The 25204-nt window shown below is 33.2% G+C and overlaps 1 pseudogene; it reads right to left on the bottom strand.

The window, feature by feature from the left end:
• LOC126008583 (polyadenylate-binding protein 2-like) overlaps positions 1-25204 on the bottom strand; it is a 128503-nt pseudogene that overhangs the window by 39853 nt on the left and 63446 nt on the right.

Raw genomic sequence — 25204 nt, 5'->3', positions numbered from 1 at the left:
TTAGTCCCCAGGTAGCAGAGCTATATTCTGGAATTAGGTAGAGCTCTCCATGGGGATATGGTTCTGATACTAAAAGGAGCCATCTCCATGGGATTCATAAGCACCACTATAAGGAAGGTGAATAGAAGCTGCCAAGATAGAGCTTGACAGCAACTCTGACATTTATTTGTTCCCTATAGTTCTTTGCCTCTAGTTTTAATGTGTTGATTATGGGTTTAGACTCCTGGCCCCAAGAAGAAAGTACTGCAGAGTAGAAATCATTGATGGGTAAGGACAGCTAGGATGTTGGACCACACCTGGTCTACTCAGGAGCTACTTCTTTTCTTGATGACAGTTTCTATATCTGGTGAGGTTTTTTTCTCAAACCTTTCTTTATCTCCAATCCATCTGGTTGCTAAACTCATCCATTTCCATAGATGTTTTTTCTTAATAATTTTTATTTTGACCAAAGTGGTTTACAAATAATTTACAGTAGTGTTTCAGGTACAAAGTGAAATTGAATCAGGGGCATTTCTACCACAAAAAAAAAAAAAAAAAAGAAAGAAAGAAAGAAAGAAAAAAAAGAACAAATTAAATTATTTTTACTTTAATTTTTTTTAAAGGTTGTTGCCTGTGTTTTTCTTCTTTTTTTCTTTTCATTCTCTTTTCTTTGCCCCCCCTTCTTTCCTTTTTTTTTTTTAAACCTGTACGTTGATTCATCTATATTTCAGGACTGTGGTTAGTGTTCGGTTGTTGTCAGTAATGCTGTGGTGCTTCACATGTTTTTTATTTGTTCGTTTTTGTTTTGTTTTATTTTGGGTTTGATTTTTGTTGTATTATTTTTATGTTTTCATTTCTTTTTCCCTTTTTTTTTCTTAAAATGAGATTTATAGTCTCTAGAAGGACCTCTCCCGTTTTTGTTTGTTTGTTTGTTTGTTCATTTCCATAGATGTTTTGAGTTTTTTTCTAGAATCATGGTTATTAGGTTCAGAGTATCATGTTTTAATGTCTTTTTGGACCAAGTTCATTCTAGTATCTTGTTCTATGTAGTTATTGTTTTTAGAATCTTTCCATTTTATTTATTATATATATTTATTTTTTTTTGCCTCACCTTGTAGTGCTCAGGGCTTATTCCTGGCTCTGCACTTAGAAATCATTCTTAGCAGACTCTAAGGACCATATGGAGTGCTTAAGATCTAACTCTGCTTGGCTGCATGTAAAGCAAAACCCTATCACTTGTACTATTTCTTCAACCCCATTAGTTACCATATAAAAGGACTCCCATCATTTATAATGAGTCACTAAATATTCATTAAAGACCTTATACATAAAACAGGAGATAGTTACCTCCCCTCAAAACTTTCAAATACTTTTAGTTTGAGTGGCTGTGTAAGATCCTGCATTTCTAGTCACCAGGCATAACCATTCCGATTCTTTAAATGTCCTTTCCACATTGAAAAGATTTATTTTGGTGTATGACTGTTATTTAAAAATTAGTTACACAAAAGACCAAAGAGATAGTACAGTGAATTGGGTTACTTGCATTGCATACAAAAGACTGAGTTTGATCCCTGGCATCTTTGATCTTCTCCAGACTCCCCATTCCCATCTGGTCAAGAGTAACCACTGAGCACTACTGGATGTGGCACAAAATAAAAAAATAGTTGCAAAGGTACAAATATTCTTGAAGCAGTTAAATTTGGTCTTATTCACTTGATATCTATAAATGTTTGAAAACAGAAGTATAGAAATGAGCATTCAGGTGAAAACTAAAGTTCTGATCATTGAAATATAAATAATATTAGGCACTTTCTGGCAATCAGCAGAACTCAGGAAGAGGATGTTAGATGTTGAATAATTAGTACATATTATTTAAGATGTTTTACTTTTTAACTATTTATGATAAATATAAAATTTCTTTCTTTTTTTGTTTGTTTGGGGTTTTTTTTGGGGGGGGGCAACCTGGTGATGCTCAGGGGTTATTCTTGGCTATGCACTCAAAAATAGCTCCAGACTTGGGGGACCAGAAGGTGTCTGTCTTAGGCCAGCACGGGCAAGGCTTACAGCCCCCTTACTGCCCCATAAAATTTCTTTAAAAAGTAATTTTCTTTAATAGTAAATAATACCCAAAGACAATAGAGGTGAGGGCCGGAAGAACCAGCCATGATATGAAACTTGCCACAAAGAGTGGTAAGTGAAGTTAGAGAAAAACACTACACTAACAACTACCATGACAACATTAGAGAAAAATAGTACCTGTCTTGAAGACAGGCAGGAAATGGGGGAAGAGGGAAATGAGGGAAGAGGGAAATGGGGACATTGGGGACTGGTGAAGGGGTGTGTGCATTTTATAGTTGAAACCCAATTACAAACATGTTTGTAACCATGGTGTGAAAATAAATAATTTAAAAAAGTAATTTTCTTCTCCTTTTCGTTTTATGAATTCTTATAAGTCTGCATTAAACAGATAACCAAATCTGCCATTATGTGTTTTGTTTTTCTGAACTCTCCTGGTGACAAATGGGTCAGTGGTGGTGTAGACTTGACAGTTCTGTACTTGGGTCTAGCAATACAGGTAACCAGGCCCAGCATTCTGGGAAACACTATGGCCATTCCAGTGGTTTTCAAGAGTCAGTAAAGTCACCATATGTTGTAGAAAATAAAAGCTCTGAGTGTCATTGTTTAAGTTATTTGAGCTATCTCCTTGGCCTCAGTTTTACCCTTTTAAAAATACCATGTCTTATTCTTATATAACATGTTTGGATTTGATTGTAGAATATTTTTAAAGTAGTACTATGGAGTAATCATTTTGCTTTACCTATGATAAAATTGGATACAAGTTGCTTAGGAGAAAACCAAAAAAAAATCTTTTTTTATGTCATAGCAAAACATTGGGAACAACAGCAGCTTTGGTAAATTGAAGAGTCATGAAGTCCTGATTGCATGTGAAGTTGTAGTAGTGCTTGGGGAAATGTCTCAGCCATTGGGAGTATGTTCACTATTTGCTTAACAAGGCATTTCAGAAAACAATGAGGTAAGGGAATAAATGAGCTGATTTGCAAACAAATTGAGAACAATATAGAAAATTCAGAGCTTCAACTCTTTCCTGGGTTGTTAAAGCCAATAGTTCTATAGCAAAGTTGCAGAAAATGAGGCTAAAGAGAATTTTCCAAAATTTAGCAGAAAGACAAATAAAACTCATAAGAGACAAATAAGCCTCCCCCAAACATGGATATTTCAGCAACAAGAAGTCATAAAAAAAATTGTCCTTGGTTTTATAGCAAAAATAAATTTTAAAAAATGTGGCTTTCTCTGATCTAGAGAATACAATTGGTAGGCCTCTTGCCTTGCAAGTGCTCCCCTGGGTTTATTCTTCTGCATCTTTTATGCCAGGAGTGATCCCTAAACTAAGAGCCAGAAGTAATCCCTGAGAACCTTCAGGTCTTACCTACACAGAATACTATGTGACCTTTTCAATCAGCTTTATTTCAAGATCTTCAGGATGACTTCTGGATGGCAATGGCAAAATTTAAGCAAAGATATAGTACAAACTGACAAATTCTCCTGAAATAATAAGTAGAAATGTGGTTGCAATCTCATATAAATAGGTGGAAACAATCTCCAGCACCACACATGACTTCCTGAGCACTGCCAGGACTGACCCCTGAGCACAAAGGCAGAAGAAGCCCTGAGCACCTTTAAGGTGTGATCCAAAACCAAAGGATCTCTAAAAGTGTGGAAACAATATTAGAACTGCTTATTGGGGCATATATTGTATACATAAGTGCACAGATATAACCATAAGCTTGGTGAGTTTTAAGAAATCGAATACTATATGAAACTGAACTCAGGACAAGAGATAGAATACTATAATTACATCAGCAAATATATAGTATTTTAAATTTTAATATTTTTATTATTAAATATGTTGTATTTTTAATGTTCTATAGTACAGAAATAACCAATAGCACAGAAGCACAGAAGTATCCATCACCACATTTATATAATACATAAAATAGATACTATAATATATAGGTGTATATTATTAGTGGAAGAATTTAATATGAAGTTACTTCAATTTCTCTTGTAATAATTTCATAATAGCATGATTTAATAGGAAAACTTTCTTTTGCTTCTTATCTTATGTGTAGACAGTGACTGTTTTTTGCTCAAATATATATATATATATAAAAGTGTGCTTTTTTGATTAAAATATGACCAGAAGTAAAATTTTATAGTCTATATATTTTTCAGACTGTGAGCTATTTTTACTGAATATGATGCAATTATATATCCATTAAGCCTTTAACAGGAAGTAAAGCAGTCAGTCCATTTTTGGGAACAGAAGTAAGTGACATGAGCAGAATGAATACTCTTTTAACGTCATGATCAATAACTCCTCATATTCCTCTCTTGTAACAGATGTTTACTGCTATACACAGCACCGATGTGCCTAGAATAAAAACAAACTTTTACTAGATATTAAATGAAATACTTTTGGATTACCTATAGATAGATATAAGTGCATGCCCTTGTATTCAATCTATTATTTTCTGTACAAGATTGATTGATGTTTTGGTGTAAGAAAGAAAGAAAGAAGGAAAGGAGAAAGGAAAGAAAGAAAGAAAAAAGAAAAAAGAAAAAGAAAGTAAAAAAGAAAGAATAAAAGGAAGATAAATAAATAAGAAAGAACATGGCTGTTCACAGGCCACATAAATTTTATATTAAATTAAAATTTAGCTATTACCTTCTCATAACTTAATTCTAATTCAAATGTTTTATTTCATAAGACCCAAACTGGAAATTGAGCTCCCATATGATCCAGCTATACCACCCCTAGGGATATATGCCTCAGGAACAAAATATACAATGCAAAAATGTCTTCCTCACACCTATATTTATTGCAGCGCTATTTACAATAGCCACACACTGGTAACAACCAAGATGCCCTTCAACAGATGAATGGTTAAAAGAACTGTGGTACATGTGGAATACTATGCATCCAACAGGAGAGATGAAGTCATGAAATTCTCCTATACATGGATCTACATGGAATGTATTATGCTGAATGAAATAAGTCAGAGGGAGAGATATAGACACAGTGTAGTCTCACTCACCTAAATTAAAATTTAATCTATGGGTTTTAAGGAAAATAAAAGACATTATTGTAATAATGCCCAGAGACAATAGAGATGAGGGCTGGAAGGATCAGCTCACAATATGAAGCTCACCACAAAGAGTGGTGAGTAAAGTTAGAGAAAACACTACACTGACAACTACCATAACAATGTCAATGAGTGAGAGAAGTGCAAGGCCTGTCTCAAATACAGGCTGGTGGGGAGGAGGGAAATTGGGGGCATTGGTGGTGAGAATGTTGCACTGGTGGAAGGGGTGCTCTTTATATAACTGATAACCAACTACAATTATATTTGTAATAAAGGTGTTGAAATAAAAATATTATTAAAATTATATGGCTCTTATATCTAGGTCTTTATCTAGATGATTCAGTAAATATAATAGTTCAGACAATCAACAACCCTCTTAATAAATATAATATATTCTGGAACAGATAAATGTAAAATTTCTAAAGATTGGTGTGGAGATTAGACCTAATTCACTGTATGTATTAAACCCAACTATGATTTGGTAAATCACAATTTTGGGGGTGGGGCTTTTGGTCCACAGCCAGTAAGGCTCACGGGTTACTCCTGGCTATATGCTTAGAAATCGCCCCGGCTTGGGGGGCCATATGGGATGCCAGGGGATCGAACTGCGATCTGTCCTAGGCTATTGCACACAAGGCGTTACACCCTGAGCCACAGCTCCAGCCCCAATCACAATGTTTTTAATAAAATACAATTAAATTAAAAAGAAGTAAAATAAAGTTCCTAAAGATTTTTGGAACACAGTAAACTAGTTATTGACATCAGGGAGTCTAATCACAAAATAATTAGTTATAATCATTTTCAATAAGTAGTATTCTTTTAGTATCATAGAAAAATTAAAAGGTAAAAGCTTTGGTTTTATTACTTACCTCCCATTTTTATGCTCTAATCAATTGTAAAATTGCAGTTATGAAAGAAAAGTGTAAATCATTTATAAACATAAGCCTTAATATTTGTAAAACAGCTATCACATACTGAAATGATAACAATTAGCAGTTGTCACATCCAAAGTATTGAAGAAACTTTAAGAAGTTAGTGTATCTCTTTGATGCACTTTGATGTGACTCCTATCAAATACTATCAATAGGATTTGTCACTCCTTCAAACTACAAAGAAAATTTGTCGCCAGACAATTTTCACAGCTCTAATTACAGCGTTGCCTTTGCAACACTATAATTAAGAGTGAAATACAATTTTGGTTCCTCCTCTCAGCTGTAAAAAGGAGAAATAAATGAAACTTGAAAAATAAAACTTGTTCTGAATTTAACTTGGATTCATCTCCCTACTTCTTTAGTTCAATTGCCTTTAGAAATTTATTAAAATGCAATTTAACAATTCTATATGTAGTTTTACTTGTGATGTTAGTCTTTTAAAATGTTTCTCTTAAAATATGAGCTGACAATGTCTATTATGTATTTAGATTAATAATAATTTTTTGTTGTTTTTTGGGGGATCACACCCTGCAGTGCTCATGGGTTACTCCTGGCTCTATGCTCAGAAATCGTTCCTGGCAGGGGACCATATGGGATGCCAGGATTCGAACCGCTATCCTTCTGCATGCAAGGCAAATGCTTTATCTCCATGCTATCTCTCTGGCCCCAATAATAATTTTTAATATTCATATAAATAAGTCAAGTTTTCTTCAAATAAAATACTTGATTTCCTGCCTTTGTTCTTTATTTTCAAGGCATGTAAATGTTTAGATATATTTTACAAAGTTAAAGAATTATATTTCAGATCAAGAGCAGTTAAGAATTATATGATCCTTTAGATATTTCTCCTACTAATACCAATTCATTTTGCAAATAGCTCATAGAATTATGTCTCCAGGTATTAATAATACAGTGCATGAAGAAAACACAGGTTATTTCCACTTCCTCTAGGGATATAAATCTGGAGGATTTACAAATAAATAACCAAAAATTCTAACATTGGACCAGAGGATCAGGACAGGGGTTTAGGCCCTTATCTTCCATTCCCAAATTCAATTTTGATTCCCAGCACCACATATACTCCCCCAGGCAATGCCAAGAGTAATTTCTGAACACAAAGATAGAAGTATTATTTATAACATCTGTTTCAACTAGAATTATTTTATAAAAGTATTGACTTACTTGCTTAATAAGTTCACCTTCACAACTAAAAGCTAAGTTATTTGACATATTATTTTCTGGTTTGTTCATATCTTTATTTTATTTTTAAAAATATATCTTTATTTAAACACCATGATTACAAATATGATTGTAGTTGGGTTTTAGTCATAAAAAAGAGCACCCCCCTTCACCAGTACAACATTCCTACCACCAATGCCCCCAACCTTCTCCTCCCCCACCCCCTGCCTATATTCAAGACAGGCTTTCTACTTTCCTCACTCATTAACATTGTCATGGTACTTGTTAGTGTAGTTATTTCTCTAACTGCACTCACCACTCTTTGTGGTGAGCTTCATATCTTGAGCCGGTACTTCTGGTCCTCATCTCTGGGCATTATTACAATAATGTCTTTTATTTTTCTTAAAATCCATGGAAGAGTGAGACTATTTTGTGTCTATCTCTCTCCCTCTGGCTTATTTCACTCAGCATAACAGTTTCCATGTCCATCCATGTTTAGGAAAATTTCATGACTTTATCTCTCCTGATGGCTGCATAATATTTCATTCTGTGTAAGTACCACAGTTTCTTTATCCTTTCATCTATTGAAGGGCATCTTGGCTGTTTCCAGAGTCTGGCTATTGTAAATAGTGCTGCAATTAATATAGCTATAAGTAAGGTATTTTTTGTATTGCATTTTTGTGTTCCTAGGAGTGGTATAGCTGGATCATATGGGAGCTCAATTTCCCATTTTTTTGAGGAATCTCCATATTGTTTTCCATAAAGGCTAGCCTTGGTATCAGACCTGAAATCATAAGGTACATAGAACAACATATACATAAAACAACCTATGAGACCAAAGGCATCTTCAAAGAGGAAACAGCTTTCTCCAAACAAGTGGAAGCAGAGATAAACAGATGGGAATATATTAAGTTGAGAAGCTTCTATACCTCAAAGGAAATAGTGCTTAGGATAAAAAAGCCACCCACAAAATGGGAGAAACTATTAACCCAATACCCATCAGACAAGGTACTAATATCTAAGATATACAAGTTACTAACAGAACTTAACAAGAAAAAGTAATCTAACCTCATCAAAAACTGGGGAGAAAAAATGAACAATTTCTCAAAGAAACACAAATGGCCAAAAGGCACATGAAAGAATGCTCCACATCACTAATCATCAGGGAAATGCAAATCAAAACAACAATGAGGAACCATCTCATGCCACAGAGACTGACACACATCACAAAGAACAAGGACAATCAGTGCTGGCAGGGATGTGTGGAGAAAGGAACCCTCATTCACTGCTGGTGGGAATGCCATCTCTTTATTTTAAATGGTTAGAAAAATCCTTGGAACATAATAGGTTCCTAGTCAAGCAAAGTAGTTAAGAAAGTTTTGGGCCAGAGCATAGCACAGCAGGTAGGATGGTTGCCTTGAACACAGCCATCCCAGGTTTGATCCCTGGCATCTCATCTGGTCCCCTGGCCCTGGAGATTGTGTTTAATGGCGTCTTCTTGGCTGCCCTGTGCAAAAAAAAAAAACAGACAGGGAGCAAGCCAGCAGTCCTTTATAATGGCTCTCCTGTTCCCAAACACATGGCAGAGATCAGCACCTTCCTTACTAGGTGGGGCCTTTACTGGATTTGAGCCTATAGATTGTGTTTGATGGCATCTTCTTGGCTGTCTTGTGCAAGGCAGCAGTCCTTCATAATGGCTCTCCTGTGCCCAAAAACACAGCAGGGATCAGCACTCACCTTATTAGGTGGGGCCCTTACTGAGTTTGGGTCCAAACACGCGGCAGGAATCAGCACCCACTTCTTTAGGTGATTTTTGAACAGAGAGCCAGAACTAACCCCTAAGCATAACATGGTATAGCCCAAAAGCACCCCCCCCAAAAAGAAAGAAATAAAGAATGAAAGAATGAAAAAAGAAAGAAAGAGAGAAGAAAAAAAAAGAAAACTTTTGAATGAATCCTGTCTATGTACAAATTATGTTTCTCCTTAACAGCAGCTCTATGGTCTTAGTAATTTTCTTAATTTTCATATTCATAATTTAGATTAACTGGCATTCTAATAACTTTGATATTTAATGTTTTGATAATTTAATACATAGGAAATTTGAGGCCTGACTCACAAATATTATTATAGATTAACATTACCCATTGTTGTCAAAACATCGGAGAATGAAATTATAAATGAAACATAAGGAAAGAAGACTCATTTATGCATTGCTTTGCTTTTGAAAAGATTATAAAAGTAATTTTAACATTAATGGAAATCAGAACTCTCTGGGTCTTCTCAAAAGAAAGCATGTGGTTTTAAAATGATTTTTCTATCGCTCAGTTTTCTTTGCAGAATACAGACAGAATAGACAACCCTCAACTTTAGAATTTGTTTGTTACTCAAAATAAAAATAGTAAAAACATGTATGTCTTCTCTATTATGCCATTTTCTCACAGAAACCCACAAACCAAGATTTTCCCTACTGTATAGTGTGAGAGCAGACTTCTGTTAACTGTATGTCTTTTTTGCTTTGGATTCAGTTCAACTCAGCCAGTAAGAGACACTAGTAGGAAATCAATGAGGTAGCATGAAGGCATAACACATGTTTCTTTTCTTTTTTTTTTTTTTGATTGTTCAATGGCATTGAGTATTTGAAGATGCCTCTAGATTTAATATCATGGAGGGTTCTGCCTAAATTTTCATCAATTTAATTTAGGGATTGATTAATTTAAGGATATCAAAATCTTTCATATGCCTTTAGTTTATTAGTAAGGTGTTATATAAGGGTTTAAGTTAATTTTTCACATGTGTCTTACAAGTTTTCCCAACAGTATTTCCCAACAGAATCCTAGCTCATTTGTGGAATATTAGCTAACTATATACCTGAGGGTCTGTCTCTGGGCTCTCAATGGTATTCTACTAGCCTGAGAATTTGTCTTTAATTCAGCACCTTATTTTATTGATATACTGTATAATTTTTGGTTGTTTTATAATTCTTTGGGGGAAGTTTAAGGTTACACTTGTCTGTTCTGAAGGCTTACTCCTTGCTCTATGCTCAGGGATGTTTCTTGGTATTGCTTAGGATCCCATATAAGGTGATAGATAAAACCTGAGTCAGCTACCTGCTGCACTACTTTTTGGCCCCAAAGACTAATCTTTCTATTTGTTTGTCATTGTGGGACACATCTAGCATTCTTCTGGGACTACTCTCGTTGTTCAGGAGTGAATATTTTATTATATAGAAAATCACAAAGCGTCGGTGAGGTGGCGCTAGAGGTAAGTTGCCAGAGGCAACTTCTGAGTGCATAGCCAGGAGTAACCCCTGAGATTCAAACGAGTGTGGCCCAAAAAATAAAAAAAAAGAAAATCACAAAGTGCTTGGAATTAAATTGGGGTCAGTCACATGCAAGGCAAGTGACTTAGCTTTTGTAATAGCTTCTGACTTGATGGCACAAGTTAAAGTTCTTTTTCTTTGTAAGGATATTTTATAGTGTGATTTAAACTAGTATTTCTCCTAGTATTGCTTTGACTGTTCAGGGGTTTTATTTTCCACATAAATATGAAAATATCTGTCTATATCCCTAAAAATATTATGAATACAGTCACTACATTGAATCTATGTAGTGTTTTTGGGAAGGATCACCTTTCTGACAATGATCCATGAACAAAGAATGCATTTTCATTTCTGTGCATAGTTTTTCTATTTATTTCAGTAGTGACTTGCAGTTTTCCAGATATAAGTTTTTAACTTCTTTTTTTTTCTGATTCCAAGGTACACAATTTGAACGGAATTTTTTTTAATTTATTTTTTGGGGGGATTTTGGGTCACACCTGGCAGCACTCAGGGGTTACTCCTGGCTCTACACTCAGATATTGCTCCTGGCAGGCTTGGGGGGACCATATGGGATGCTAGGATTCGAACCACTGTCTTTCTGCATGCAAGGCATGCTATCTCTCTGGCCCTGAACAAAATTATTTTTTTAATTTATCTCTTTTCTACTTCATTGTTTGAGTATAGAAATGCCATGGAATTTTGTGTTTTGCTTTTGTAGCTTTTTACTTTATGATATAAGCTTATTATTTCTAGGAGGTTTTTGATAGTCTTTAGAATTTTCTATGTTTAATATCTGTACCTGACTTATTTCAGTCCACAGAAGTGCTCTTTTAGTAATGTATGGAGAGAAAATATGTTTTGCTAAATTCCTAGGGGTTATCTCTTTAGCATTTTGGAATATACTGTGGATTGATAGTCATAGAGGAAAAAGAAGTTGGAATAGGAAATTTCAAAAATTCTTCTGTCTTGACAAATTGTGTTGCTAGGCCTTCTGGATGTGCATGTTTAAGATGAAAATAACCACCTAAACTATCCTAACTTCAGCATCAAAGAAGGCTAAGTGGGGACACATAGTGTTTGGATTGAACTAGTCCTTTGCTTCCTACTCACCATATGTGTTGTCTTTCTTACATACCTGATTTTTTCAGGGAAAAATGGCTCTAAACAAGAAAACTATATATAAAGTGAATATCACTAGTAGTTAATGTAACTTTAACTTTTATTTTTTTAGATTTCAAGACATTTATAAAAATTTTTTTTATATTAAAAATATTTAGGAACTAGGGCCCGGAGAGATAGCACAGCGGCGTTTGCCTTGCAAGCAGCCGATCCAGGACCAAAGGTGGTTGGTTCGAATCCTGGTGTCCCATATGGTCCCCTGTGCCTGCCAGGAGCTATTTCTGAGCAGACAGCCAGGAGTAACCCCTGAGCACCGCTGGGTGTGGCCCAAAAACCAAAAAAAAAAATTTAGGAACTAAACAGTTTAATAAGAGTCCTCCTTTATTTGATGATTTCTTTTTTTATTTTTTGTTGAATAATATATACAGTCATATTCTTAGTTCTTCAAGATCTTTGTAAAATGTGTAAAGTCTTTTATATAGATGATTTGATGAAGTATAAAACAGATTAATATATTTTTGATATCAATAGTGTAGGAACAAAAGAAAAAGAAGTATTTGATTATAGCTAAAATAATACATATGATTATTTATATGCATTATTTTAGATGACATAATCACTTCCTTCTATAAAAACTTGCCATTTAGAAATGTTTCTATTTTGTTTTCAGTCATCCAATACCTAGTTAAAACAATAATGATTTAAAAAACTCATATAATTCCATCATTCGATTAATATATAAAATATGGAGAAAGCCTTAATTAATGACACAGTAAAGTATTATATTTTAAAATTAGCTTTCTAGGTTATTATTCTTAGCAATTGCCTGCTGCCTTGTAGGAATTACAACGGGAATATATGTTTGTATTTTGTGAAGGGAGATTATAATATATATAGAAGAAATTAATTCGGGAAGAAAAAGTATCCCAAGTGACAACAGACAAAGAACTAATTTAACAGTAATGAATATGAAACATATGCACAGGTATAAAGCATGATGTGAGAAAATCAATTTGGATATCCTAATCACTTCTATCATACTTTACTATTTTTCTAGGTGAAAAGAGATAAAGAGAACATTATTGTAACAATTTTCCAGTTAATAGGAATATGATGATTACAGAAAGACCCAAAGATATTTTCAGAATGGTTTCCATATTTACTTAATCTGCTTTTACCCTGCAGTTCAACTCTAAACATTTTGTTCTTACAGTGAAGAAAAAGCTGGTATAAGTGGAGGGAAGCAGGGAGAATTAACACTTTAAGCCTTATCAGACATATAAAGGTCAGTGTGAAGGAGTTTATGTAGTGCCTATTTGAAAGAAGTGTTTGACATACTGAGAATAGAGAAGAAAGTCTTATGATATTGAGTGTCTGGAGGGGTAAAGAAGTCAGGTTGATCAGTGTCAGTGTGACTTAGAGGAAGAAAAGGAAGTATATAATTTGTAAAAACAGATTGCAAAACAGGAAAGTGACTTATTTCTAATTTCCCCAGAATAACACCACAAGATCTTGTGTCTTATGGCCAAAGATAATACAGAGGTTAAGGTGTTAACCTTGCATGTGATTTGCTCTACTTGTTCCCTAGCACCACCTGGTGCCTTGAGCACTACCAGGAGTGATCCCTGACCACTACATTTAGTGCTTAGTACAGCCAATTACTCTTCCAGAAATAAAACAAAAACAAAACACACACACGCATATACAAAGACAAAAAGCTTTAAATGAAAAACAAAAGTTATGTCTTGACATGCAATGTGTAACCACCTTGAAAGAAGAAATTGAAAAGAGAAGGTGAATTCGTGCATTAAAAATGGGTTAACAAAGCAATAATATAATTGTTTTGTCACCCACCGTATCCTAGGAAACCGTCTATTCTTTAATTCAATAAGTAAAATACATATTGCATAGTCTGTTCATATGATCACAATTTACTCAAAAGTTTCTTTGACCTACAGAGATTTAGAGATTACAATAAAATTATTAATTTTAAAATGCCTTTATCTTCCCAATGATGTAACACTGTTCATTTATTTGCCCTCTGAGAAAAAAGTTATGAAAACTTCATCCAGACTTAATGAACAAATACAATGACTCTACTCAATCTTCTGTTTCACTATTTAGTCCTCAAGTCTGAAGTTTAAAATGCAGTTGGTACTATTCTTTAGCACTACAATAGATTCTGCCAGTTTTTAGATGGTCTCTAGAATGAATTGCAACTGTCTTTTTTTATTCCACAGACTTTCCAATAATTTTGTCAAATCACCTGCTTGAACTCAATATTCTATTTCTCCAGTATGATATCTAAGTTCAGTTCAAAGTCTTTGCAATTCTAACAAAAGGAGCTTAAATAAATCATTGAGAGCTGGCAGAAGAAAGTCTTGAACTGAAACACACTTATAAATGTGCTTCAGCAAAACCATAGACAAAATAGAGTAAAATTTATTATAAAAGGAATATATTAGAACATGAATATTTAGTCCATTAATTAAAATTTCACGTGTGAATTCTTAAAAGGCATGCCTTAGTCTTATACAGTAAGATATACACACAAGCATTTTACACAAAGTTGAATGCAAACAAAGAAAGCAACCTTTATCTTACTCTTTCTTTAATTCCTCTATGCTGGAGGTTTTCTGCAAATGAGCAGCCATATGAGCTCAATCTACAAATATAAAGTTATCTTTAACTATTTGTATAAATAAGCTCAAATATCATTTTGTCATTTTTTACTCAGATATCTCCAAAATCCATACTTTTATATTTTCATTGGTTTACAAGACTGTGTTTTAAGAGTACAAATTAAATATCTTAAACATATACACTATCTCATCACATCCACCACCAAAGTCTTGGCACTCTGTCTTTTGCTTTCCTCACTCCCTTTCCTCTTCTAAACTCACTTCTGTAGCCTAAAGTTGGCTTCATTTGTTCACCTGTTTTGCTTCTCTATATTTGCACATGAATTATATTATCCAATATTTGTCTTTTTTATTGACCTATTTTTTATCATAACCTCTTCTAGTTCCATTACAAATTAACTTTTGTGCATGGTGTTGATATAGTGATCCAGTTATTTTTTTTAATGTAGCAATCCAGCTTTCCCAGTGCTTTTTATTGAAGAGATTCTCCTTTCTCATTTTATGCTTTTAATTCACTTATTTTAAATTAACCACCCATATGTGTAAGAATTCAATTTTGGACACTCAATTCTATTTCAGTTATCTGTATATTTATTTTCATTTCTTTACCACCATTGCTCTTTTTAAATGTTTCTTTGCTTTTGGCTATGAGGTTACTCTTGGCTTTTTGTTCTGGTGGTTCTTTGGGGATTATATGTGATACTGGGAATTGAACACAAGTTGGCCACATGCAAGGAAAGCACCCTACACACTGTACTATCTTTTTAGCCAAAATAGTTACCATATTCTCTTTTATTTTTACATTTTACTTAATAATTTTAATCGAGGGGCATGAGCAATAGCACAGTGACAGGGCATTTGCCTTGCACATGACCAACACTGATCACAATAGTTCTACAATTTAAATTAAAGCCAGAGACTGTTGCATCTTCATATTCTTTGTTTTAGGAATGTTAAAGCTACTTGGTGTGTTTTGTGCTTTCATATGATTTTAGTAAGATTTATTCTATTTCTTTTATAGAAATTGTATTGACTCAATAATATTAAGGTATTATGGTCATTTTAACACATTAATTCTTCCAGTCCACGTATATGAACTATCTTCCCATCTGCCTATGTTTTATTATATTTATTTTTTTTATTGTAAGAATTTATTCAAGAGACAAAATTGATTAACATAATGAGGTAAGCTAACATAACATAATATAGTGACATAACATAACATATAATATAATTTATATAATAATAATACATGTAAGTCAAAGAAAGTTTCTGATTAAAAACATATTTTTTTTCCATAATGGCTTACATATCTTTCACAGTAGTGTTTTAGGTACATATTAACATTGAATCAGGGGAATACCCATCACCAACTATGTTCCCCCCATTCCAGTTCCCTTTCTACAACCCATATACCCCACCATCACCCCCCGGGCTGCTAGAGTAGGTGGACCCCTCTTTGTATGGCTTACTATTAGTGATCTCATATCTGTTTGGTCCTGGAACCCTCGTTTCCCCTTCTATTTAAGGAGCAGAGCTAGAAAAATCGAGGTATGTGGTTTTGTTTGAAGGCAAGAAAAGCAATAGAATGGGGTACAAAATAAGAGGGGAAAAAAGTCAAAAGTCAAATACACTGAAAATGGGCTGAGTCTCTCTAGAGGCTTCCAACCTCAGTTTGAGAGAGGATGTGAAAAAGGTAATTGAAATACCACAGCAATACAGAAAAAATTATCGTGTGGAGATTACGGTTGATGTCTCCAATATTATTTTATTTTATTTTGTCTTGTCTTTCTCTTTCTTTTTGCATTCGAGCATGAGTTGATTTCAGAACCGAGACTATTGTGTGGTGCCTATCTTTATTGCTGTAGGGCTCACCAGTTATTTAATTCGATAACTTTTTCTGTATTGCTGTGGTATTATATTTATTTTAATAGTTACCTATAGTTTAATGCACAAATCTTTCAGTTCCTTTGTTTTTAATTTTCAGATGTTTTTATGATCTGTTCTATACCTTTATTCTGTAAACCTGGTATATTAGCATATAAGTCTTAACATTTCACATTTTGCTGAATAATTCTTATTTCTTTTGCTTCCTTTTCTGACTCCCCCCACCCCTGTTCACTCAATTTATTTTTTAAGACTCATTACTTCTTCAGTTGAACTTTCTTTTTTGTGGCTTTAAAAACTAGCTTAATATTCCCTAAATCCTGTATGTTGTTTCAATTACATTTATATTAAGAACATTTTTTTTGCTGTTATAAGAGTTGCATGGATGTTACTTCATTAAAATTAACTGTTTTGTTAACACAAACTCCACTGTTGCACTGGGATCCTATTGACTCTTACAAAATGCTTGCAGAGATATCTGAGTAGAATAGTCTTAATAATTAACACTTCCATATCCTAAATTAGAGCTAACTGAAGAGAGTAAAAGTGAACTTTAAAAATATGTTTGCCAGAAATCAGTTGGTAAGAAGCCATTTTTGCAAAATAATCTTGCTAATGAGTAAAAAAAGTGGAATATAGGCTTTGCTAATTTCAACCCTTTGTTTTGCTTTCAACAAGGTGTCTCTGATTCCTGCTGTGAAGATTGTACATGATGACTGGATCTTTCTTTTTAAATTGTGTAAATAAAATCATGCCAAGCCCCAGCACATGACATGCGTGGGAAGTACTTACCCAAATCAACTTTAAGGCAATTACCTCTAGAGATAATACTGTTGAAAACAAAAAACCACATTAATCTGTTTTACTGTTTGGACATGCAAAGCTCCAAAGGAACATTGCAAACTGAGTCGATAAACAGAAGTATGATAAGCCATGGACACATTTTTAATTATTAACTATTCTGCATGTTCAGATCTTAGAAAAAAAGGTGATTTGAGAACCAACGGCAAAACGGCAGAAACTTGTAACCTACCGGTACATAAATCAATAAAATAATAGGGGATTTGTTTTCATTCAAAATTCCTTCTATTTTAGTATCTTGAGTGTGAGAAAATTCGCATTTGCTATTTTAGCCTCAACTATTTCCCCTTAAAATAAGAAAACAAAAGCCTCTAAATTTAGCTTTATCAGAAATACATTTTTTACTATCAGAATAATACAGTTTTAGTAACTTTCAGGTATATAATATAATAATTTGTTATTTTTATATATTATAATAATCAAACTAGTCATTTTTTATGACAAGAACTGTTAAGAGCATTTCTTTTAGCAAATATGCAATATCAAACATGCAATAGAGTCTTATTATCTATAGTTATCATGCTTAACTTTAACCAAAAGGTGAGAATTTTTCTTTACTTTATTGAAGCATTATTGACCTATGCAAACATGGTGTATACATGTCTTGGAGATACAATATTTCTATATCACACTTACCACCAAAATATTCCTTTAATGCACTACTATTCCTCTACTACCCTTTCATTCCACTCTTCTTTCCCCTGAGGTAACCTCATCTTTTTGACAAAATTGTAAATGTTAGTTTTAATTGGAGATTATCTATTACATTTCTCTATTTATTTATATAGCACAAGCAAGTGATATACTTGTTTTGTGCCAGATCTTAAAGAAAAACTTTCAAGGGTTTTGCTATTGATTTAGTTTGTTTGTTGTACATGACCTTTACTATGTTGAGGTATGAACCTAATAATGCATTTTACTCAGTGTTTATCATAAAAGTTTTCTAGTCAAATATGTATATATTGATATGATCATATACTTTATATATATATTGATATGATCATATACTTTATATATATTTTTAATATTGAATATTGTGTCAATTGAGTATGTTAAAGCATCTCTGTACACCTGGAAAATATTAATCTATTTATGATGTACTTTAGTCTATTTTATATTTATATATTTCATATATCACATAATATAAATATATAGTTACACATAAAATATCTAACTATGAATAAATATATTTTAATAAATTAATTATTTATATGTACATATAAAATATATTTATGTATTATATACTATATTGCATTATTGTAAATATGTATATTATTTATATATTAAATGCACATATTTATACGTTTTATATTTGTATAAATTATGTAAATTTTAATAAATGTATATTTATTTATGGTAATCTTAATGCATTGCTCATATCAGTTTGTCCTTTAGAGTTTTTTTGTTTCTTCAGAGATTTTTTTGCTTTTATGCTTATCAAGGGTTTTTGTTTATAGATTTTTGTCTCTGCTTTGGTATGCATACATATTTTTAAATTAGTGTTTTCATAGTTTTCCTAGAAATATAACACAAATATTTAACACAAACACAAAGATGATTGAAATTTTAATATATTCTATTAGCTTTGCACAATGATTGCCAGTTATTGATCTTTATATCCTCTGGCATTTACTGGTTTTATCTACAAATTTTATATGAGAGTATTTTTGTAGCCTTTTTATTCTAGAGGTGATTGATAAATATTGCTGTTTATTAAAAATGTCAGTGGAATGAGTTTCCAAAAGTGGTAAGATTATATTCTTTGATTCTAATAATAAAAATTAATACATATAACATTAAAAAGTGAAGTGACCTTTGTGTTAAAAAAATATCATTAATCCCTTTCCCCTATTTTATCCATAGATAAGTTTAAAAAAGTCAAAGTACATATATATTGGAGTTTTACCACTTAAGAATTGTTTTCGGTTGAACTGAGAGATCATAACATATATGGAATCTTACTAAATATTATGGCAAAGAAAAAACGCTTTATGTTTTTCAACATAAAACTTTGAAAATACAAGATCACTGGAATATAAGGATCACTCTTTTATACAACTGTTAAGTAAATACGTAATAAATGGACTAATAAATAAAAACTATCAAATAACAGTTCTATTAAATGAAACTTTTTCCTCAGGCTTAAGTGTATTTCTTGTTGTTGCAGGCAAATCATAAAAGCCAATTATAATTTTCTATAGGTATTGTAGCAAGGCCTGAGGATTTTTATAAATTCCCAAAGAAAGTTGGGTCTGAGAAATTACAAGACAAGCAGCATGTTAATTTTACAAATAACAAGATCATAAACAACACAAAATTTTGAATTACAAGATAAAAATATTTCAGTAAGTAGGTTTTTATTAGAATAAATAACAAAATTTAGCATTTAAATCCACGAATTAGCATTAATTAATAGATTCACTTAAGTCATAATGTTATGCCAAAAAATAAGACATCAGGAAAAAGCACATGCAAAAACTAAAGAGATAGGGTTCAGCATTTGTTTAGGGTTTACTATCTGCTAGACTTTTTAATTCTGTAATCTAAATTAATCCTGAAACCAACAGTTAGAAATTATTCTAATTGTTCAGCAAAGGAAACTATTACTGTATCCCTAAATACTTAAAACCATTTGAAACTCAGTGGTATAGTCTACAAATCAATTTTAATTCTTCAATTTCCTGCCCCCCCCCCCCCCATCTAGTTTCCCCTTGGGGAAGATTAGTGCTTCTTTAGTCATCTTAATAACTCTCCTGTCACTAGTCTTTATTTTAACTTACCCTGGTTCTTTCTAATATACTGTATACAGAAGAAACAATCACACATTTTTACACTGTACTGATGTTCAATTCAAATGAACTCTGCGCTTTTTTTTGGTTTTTGTTTTTGGGCCACACCTGGTGATGCTCAGGGGTTACTCCTGGCTTGGGAGACCAGATAGGACACTGGGGGATCAAACTGTGGTCAGTCCTAGGTTAGCATGTGCAAGGCAAAGGCCCTATCGTTTGCGCCACTGCTCCAGCTCTAAGCTCTGCGCTCGTAAACAACGTTGAAGGTATAAGTACAGTCATCTATGAAATAGATGCTTTAACTTTTCCAACAAAGTTTGGAACAATATGTCAGAGAAGTCATTTGTTATGCTAATCATATTCATTTTACCCAACAAATGAGAAGGTGAGAGTGAAATAAGCAGTACTTTGGCCAATTCTAGTAGGTTTTTTTTTGCCAACTTGTATATATATTTTCATTTCACAGCAAAGTTGAAGCCGCGAAAACAACCACATATAGAATACTACCTATTTGCGTGCCCTTAGACAGTGGATATTGTCTTACTTTTAAAGTAGTCCTTAAAATAAGAACCTACTTGAAATAAAATTAAAAATTGGAGGGGAATACAAATAACTGTATTAAAGAGGGAGAAAGACAGCTATATTCAAACAGCAAGCCCTAAGCTAGTCCCAAATGAACAAGCGAGAAAAAATAATTGATTGTAGCAGATAAACTAGAACAGTGGGAAGCCATGCCTTTGAGTCACTGAGCTGTGCATATTGGATCTCAAATAAACATTCTTATTTGTATACTAAATTGAACTGCTCTGGAATATAGGATATACTAGTTTTGAAAAGCCATCCCTGAGCCAGAGTGATAGCGCAGTGAATGGGTAGGGTGCTTGCCTTGCACACAACAGATCCGGCTTTAATTCTGGACATCTCATATGATCTCCCAACCTGCCAGGTGTCATTCTTGAGTGCAGAGCAAGGCTGGATGTGGCTCTAAAGCAAAAGAAATGAATAAAGTCAGCCTTGATAATGCCTTTCTTCTGCACAGTACCCTTTACTCTGAAATAGACTGTGAATGTCTTTGTCCTAGTACTTGCTAAATTTTATAGCAACCGCGTACTCATCCCATTTACTTATCCCATGTACTCATCCCATGAACTCTTCCCAATTTACTTTTGGAGACCAATGACCATGTTGTAGTTAATTAATTAACAGCATAATCACTTATTTAGTCACTATGTTTCAAAGCTTGAAACACATTGCCAGCACAACAGAAACATAATATCTTTACACCCTTCTTACCCCTGTATTCATTAGACAGTGCCTAGTAAGATTGGACCTCTGTCCTGGAGCACACGGCTGCATATGCAACACCTTGAAAATTTATAGTACTGACATTCCAGTTTGAGCATGGCAAAATCAATGAGAAAGTTGCATAGAAGCTACTAAGTCAAAGAGTGAAGACAATAATACAGAAGACTCAACTAGCACTGCATTGCTTAGTATATCCTTAGAAAATGATTTAAGTAACACCATTGTAAGATATATGCTGCAATAAGCAATATAAAATAAATTATTTTGTGGCTGCTAAAAAGACAAATTTGAGAGGGATGAGTATGAAAGTAGACTCATTGGTATAAAGAAGGTCACATTGGTGATGGAATTAGTATTGGAACACTGAATGCCTGAAAAACACTTTTATGAACAACTTTCTAAATCATGGTGTCTTGCTTTGTGTTCTTCATGAGGATATACTATCTCAAAGAACATTACGATTCATGTTCTGTTGCTTTGAAATTGTCTTTTAAGTTTTTTTCTTTATATCTTTAAATATATTATTTATTTTATTCTAGTTTAGGTAGCATGGTTACAACAGTGTGAACTTCAAAGTTCAAAGTTTTGATGGTCAAAGTTACTGCATCTTTACCACTACATCAAAGTACGCAAGTCCCTCCTAAGAGTTCTTATGTCACCTGTATTCTGCTTTTTCCTGCTTTCCAAATGCCATCCCTCCCACTACCTGCTAAGATTGCTATATGGTAATCTTAGTTTTGAAATCAAAGGCCAAGTGTTTGTTCTTTTTCTGTTTTTTTTTTGGGGGGGGGGCACACCCTGTGGTGCTCAGGGGTTACTCCTGACTATGTGCTCAGAAATCGCTCCTGACTTTGGGGACCATATGGGATGCCGGGGAATCAAACTGTGGTCCTTCATAGATTAGCTGGGTCTGTCCTAGATTAGCATGTGCAAGGCAAATGCACTACCACTTGTGCCACCGCTCTGTCCCCCCCCAAGTGTTTGTTCTTATTTAATATTATCAATTACTTTGTTTTGTTTCTCTATATAACACAAATGAGTGAACTCTTTTGGTATTTATTCTTCTCCCTTTGATTTATTTCATTTTAAATGATGAACTTTCATTCTATCTAAGTTACAGCAAACTAAGATTTCAACTTTCCTTTAAAAAGGCATTTCATGCTACATTATATGGTATAAATAGTTATGATTATATTTCAATAGCATTGCAACAAAATTTGTACTCATGTCTTAATTTAGGTTCAAGTTGCTCACTTGGGAGGCCATTGAACCCTTATTCATCTCAGCTTCATACAATCTATACAGGAAATTATCAAAAAAGAATTAAGAGAGAATGAGGAAAAAGGCAGAGTGGGCAGATAACAGGTATCTAGTTATCCAGAAAACTGATGTGGAAAATCACTGAGGTCACGCTTCTGTGCCTATCTTTGCTCTTTCTCTTTAAGGAAATTCTCTTGACATAAATCCACATTAGAGATGATTGTACTGTTTTTTCAGATATGCAGAGTCCCTTTTCTTTGTAAAACTCAGTGTTAGTTAGATTAGCATAAGCAATTAACAGAACACTGCCCTTGTCTTTTTAATGATTATTTGTTTAAAGCAATAAAAATCAGGAATAACTGGGTCTCACAGTTCACAGGGCTGTTAACCCCTTGACCCAACAACTTGGTCTCATATTTCTGTCTCATTTTCTTAGTTATCTCCAGTCTCCCTGCTCCAACACTGAGGCTAGTTCCTGATTATGACCAAGCTTAATTTATCAATTAGAAATCACCATACATCTGGCTGATACTAGTACAGACTGCTAAGTACATATTTAATGTGTAGAACGTTTTACAAAAAAATCAATGGTAATAAAACTAAATAGAAATTTAGATTGATCCAGGTTTATGTGTATAATTATCATCCATAAAGAAATTTCAAAAACATTATGTATCATTAAATATTTATATTAATATAAATAAATATTAAAATATACTAAATTGTTTTAAATATAGACTGGTCTTCCTTCTTATACTAATTTTATAGAAAAACTAAACACACATACAAAGCAAGACAACAAAATCCATTTACTTTATAAGATTTTTGTGCTTAAGCACAAGGAAGTATTTTTTTTGAGGCCATATCCAGCAGTACTCAGGGGTTACTCTTGGTTTGTGGTGCTCAGGGGACATTCCGAGTAGTGTTTGGGGAACCATATGAGGTTCGCATCATGCCAGGCAAATGCCCTACCTGCTTTGCTACCACTGTGGCCCCATACAAGTGATTTTGATATTTGAAATATAAACTAATAAAATATAAATTTATATTTATAAATACAAATATAAATAAATCGCAATTTGCATGGATCTACACATATTTATATACAATTCACATAGCTGTATATAATAGCATTCCAAATCTGGACTACAAAGCTGACTTGATTTTGAGGTTGTCCCAGTACTTGTTTTGGATTTGTTCTTCTTACACAGATTCAGATGCATTTTAATTTCCTGCTCAGCCCATATGGTCACCCCATGAACATTTAGAATAATTCTCAGGTACACAGTCACTTCGCTATAAAACAAAAGTACGAGCATGTCAGGCATATAACTTATTCATTATCTTCAATATAGTTCATGTACCTCAGAGAAAATGGTACAAGATCTCTGCTGGTCTATTAATTTCCAATTCCATTTAATAACAGAATCAAAGCCTATCTTTTCTCCCACTGTGAGGGCATACTCAACGAGAGAATGGATACTCAGAAATTCTTTCTCCACCAAGCTGGGGTACAAAGCTTCTATTTGAGTAGGAGTTCAGGATCTGTTCTGTGATTTCCGTTGCTAGGCAACCACTTCCTTTGTCTGCTTTGTTCGGAACAGTTGCTTTATTTATACTTGGTTTAAATGATGCAGATCACAATGTGAAGTCATTAAATAAAACATAAAAATTATAATAAAATTATTCCAAGGAATTTGTAATTTTGTATGAAAACTAATGAATGTTAATGAAAATAGGGTTCCCACTAAACAAAGATCTATAACTGTCACATCTACCTGATTTTGGAAGCAAGCCTGAATTAACTTTAGATATCATCTGTGACTGACAAAGATGAATGAAATCAATAACCTAGGCAATAATTAAAAAACAAAAACACATCCTGAGGACAATGTTCAAAAAATATATATATATTTTAGTGTGAGATTTTAGACTATTTTTAAGAGATTAAAATAATGTAAAAGCAAAAATATACTTTGGCATAAAGAAGAATAAATAAGTAAGGAGACTAAAGGAAATAGAAGTGTGAAGTATTTTAATGAGGTCTAAAATTTGAGAACCATACACTATTTTATATAATACATTTTTCTGCAACCTTAATTTGCCCCGACTATAAATATTGAAATAATCTTGATTGACAAAATTCTTTGTCATAAGTGACTTAAAATCATATTGAATTTATTATTTTAAAGGTAATCTTTAGATGTAGCAAAAATGAGGCTACACTATGTTATCACTAAGTTTTTTCCCATGCCATTTATATTTCCACCTTAATTAGTTCTTTATTTTTTCTTCACCTTAATAACAAGCAATTATTGATAGTTCATAGAACCAGATAGTTTTATTACTTTGTAAATCTTCATTCATTTGATCTTCCAAAGGACCTATGAAGAAAATGTTATTAGCATCCCCATCTATAGATGGGAAAAATGAAACACAGATGTGTGAAATAATTTCCCAGAACTATCAAAATACAAGATTATAAATTGAACATCCTGAAGTGGAACTTACCTCCTGAGTTACAAATTGATGAATTGTGATATACTACTTATCACACAGTTTTGTGGTTCATTACTTTGATTCTAAGAAAACCTTGATTTAACCAAAAAATACAAACCCAGCTGAGTCAAGTCCATTCGTTTTTATTTTCAAGCCTATGTACCATGGGTTAATAAAAACTTTTAAAATATATGTTCAAATTATAACAAGCCATTTAAAATGTGTTCCGTTGTGACATAAATTTTCATGCCCTTTTTACTGTTGCCAA

The sequence above is a fragment of the Suncus etruscus genome, chromosome 5, assembly GCF_024139225.1.
Source record: "Suncus etruscus isolate mSunEtr1 chromosome 5, mSunEtr1.pri.cur, whole genome shotgun sequence".
NCBI lineage: Eukaryota > Metazoa > Chordata > Mammalia > Eulipotyphla > Soricidae > Suncus > Suncus etruscus.
Note: the sequence above shows the minus strand (reverse complement) of the source record. Positions and strands in the feature narration are given on the sequence as shown.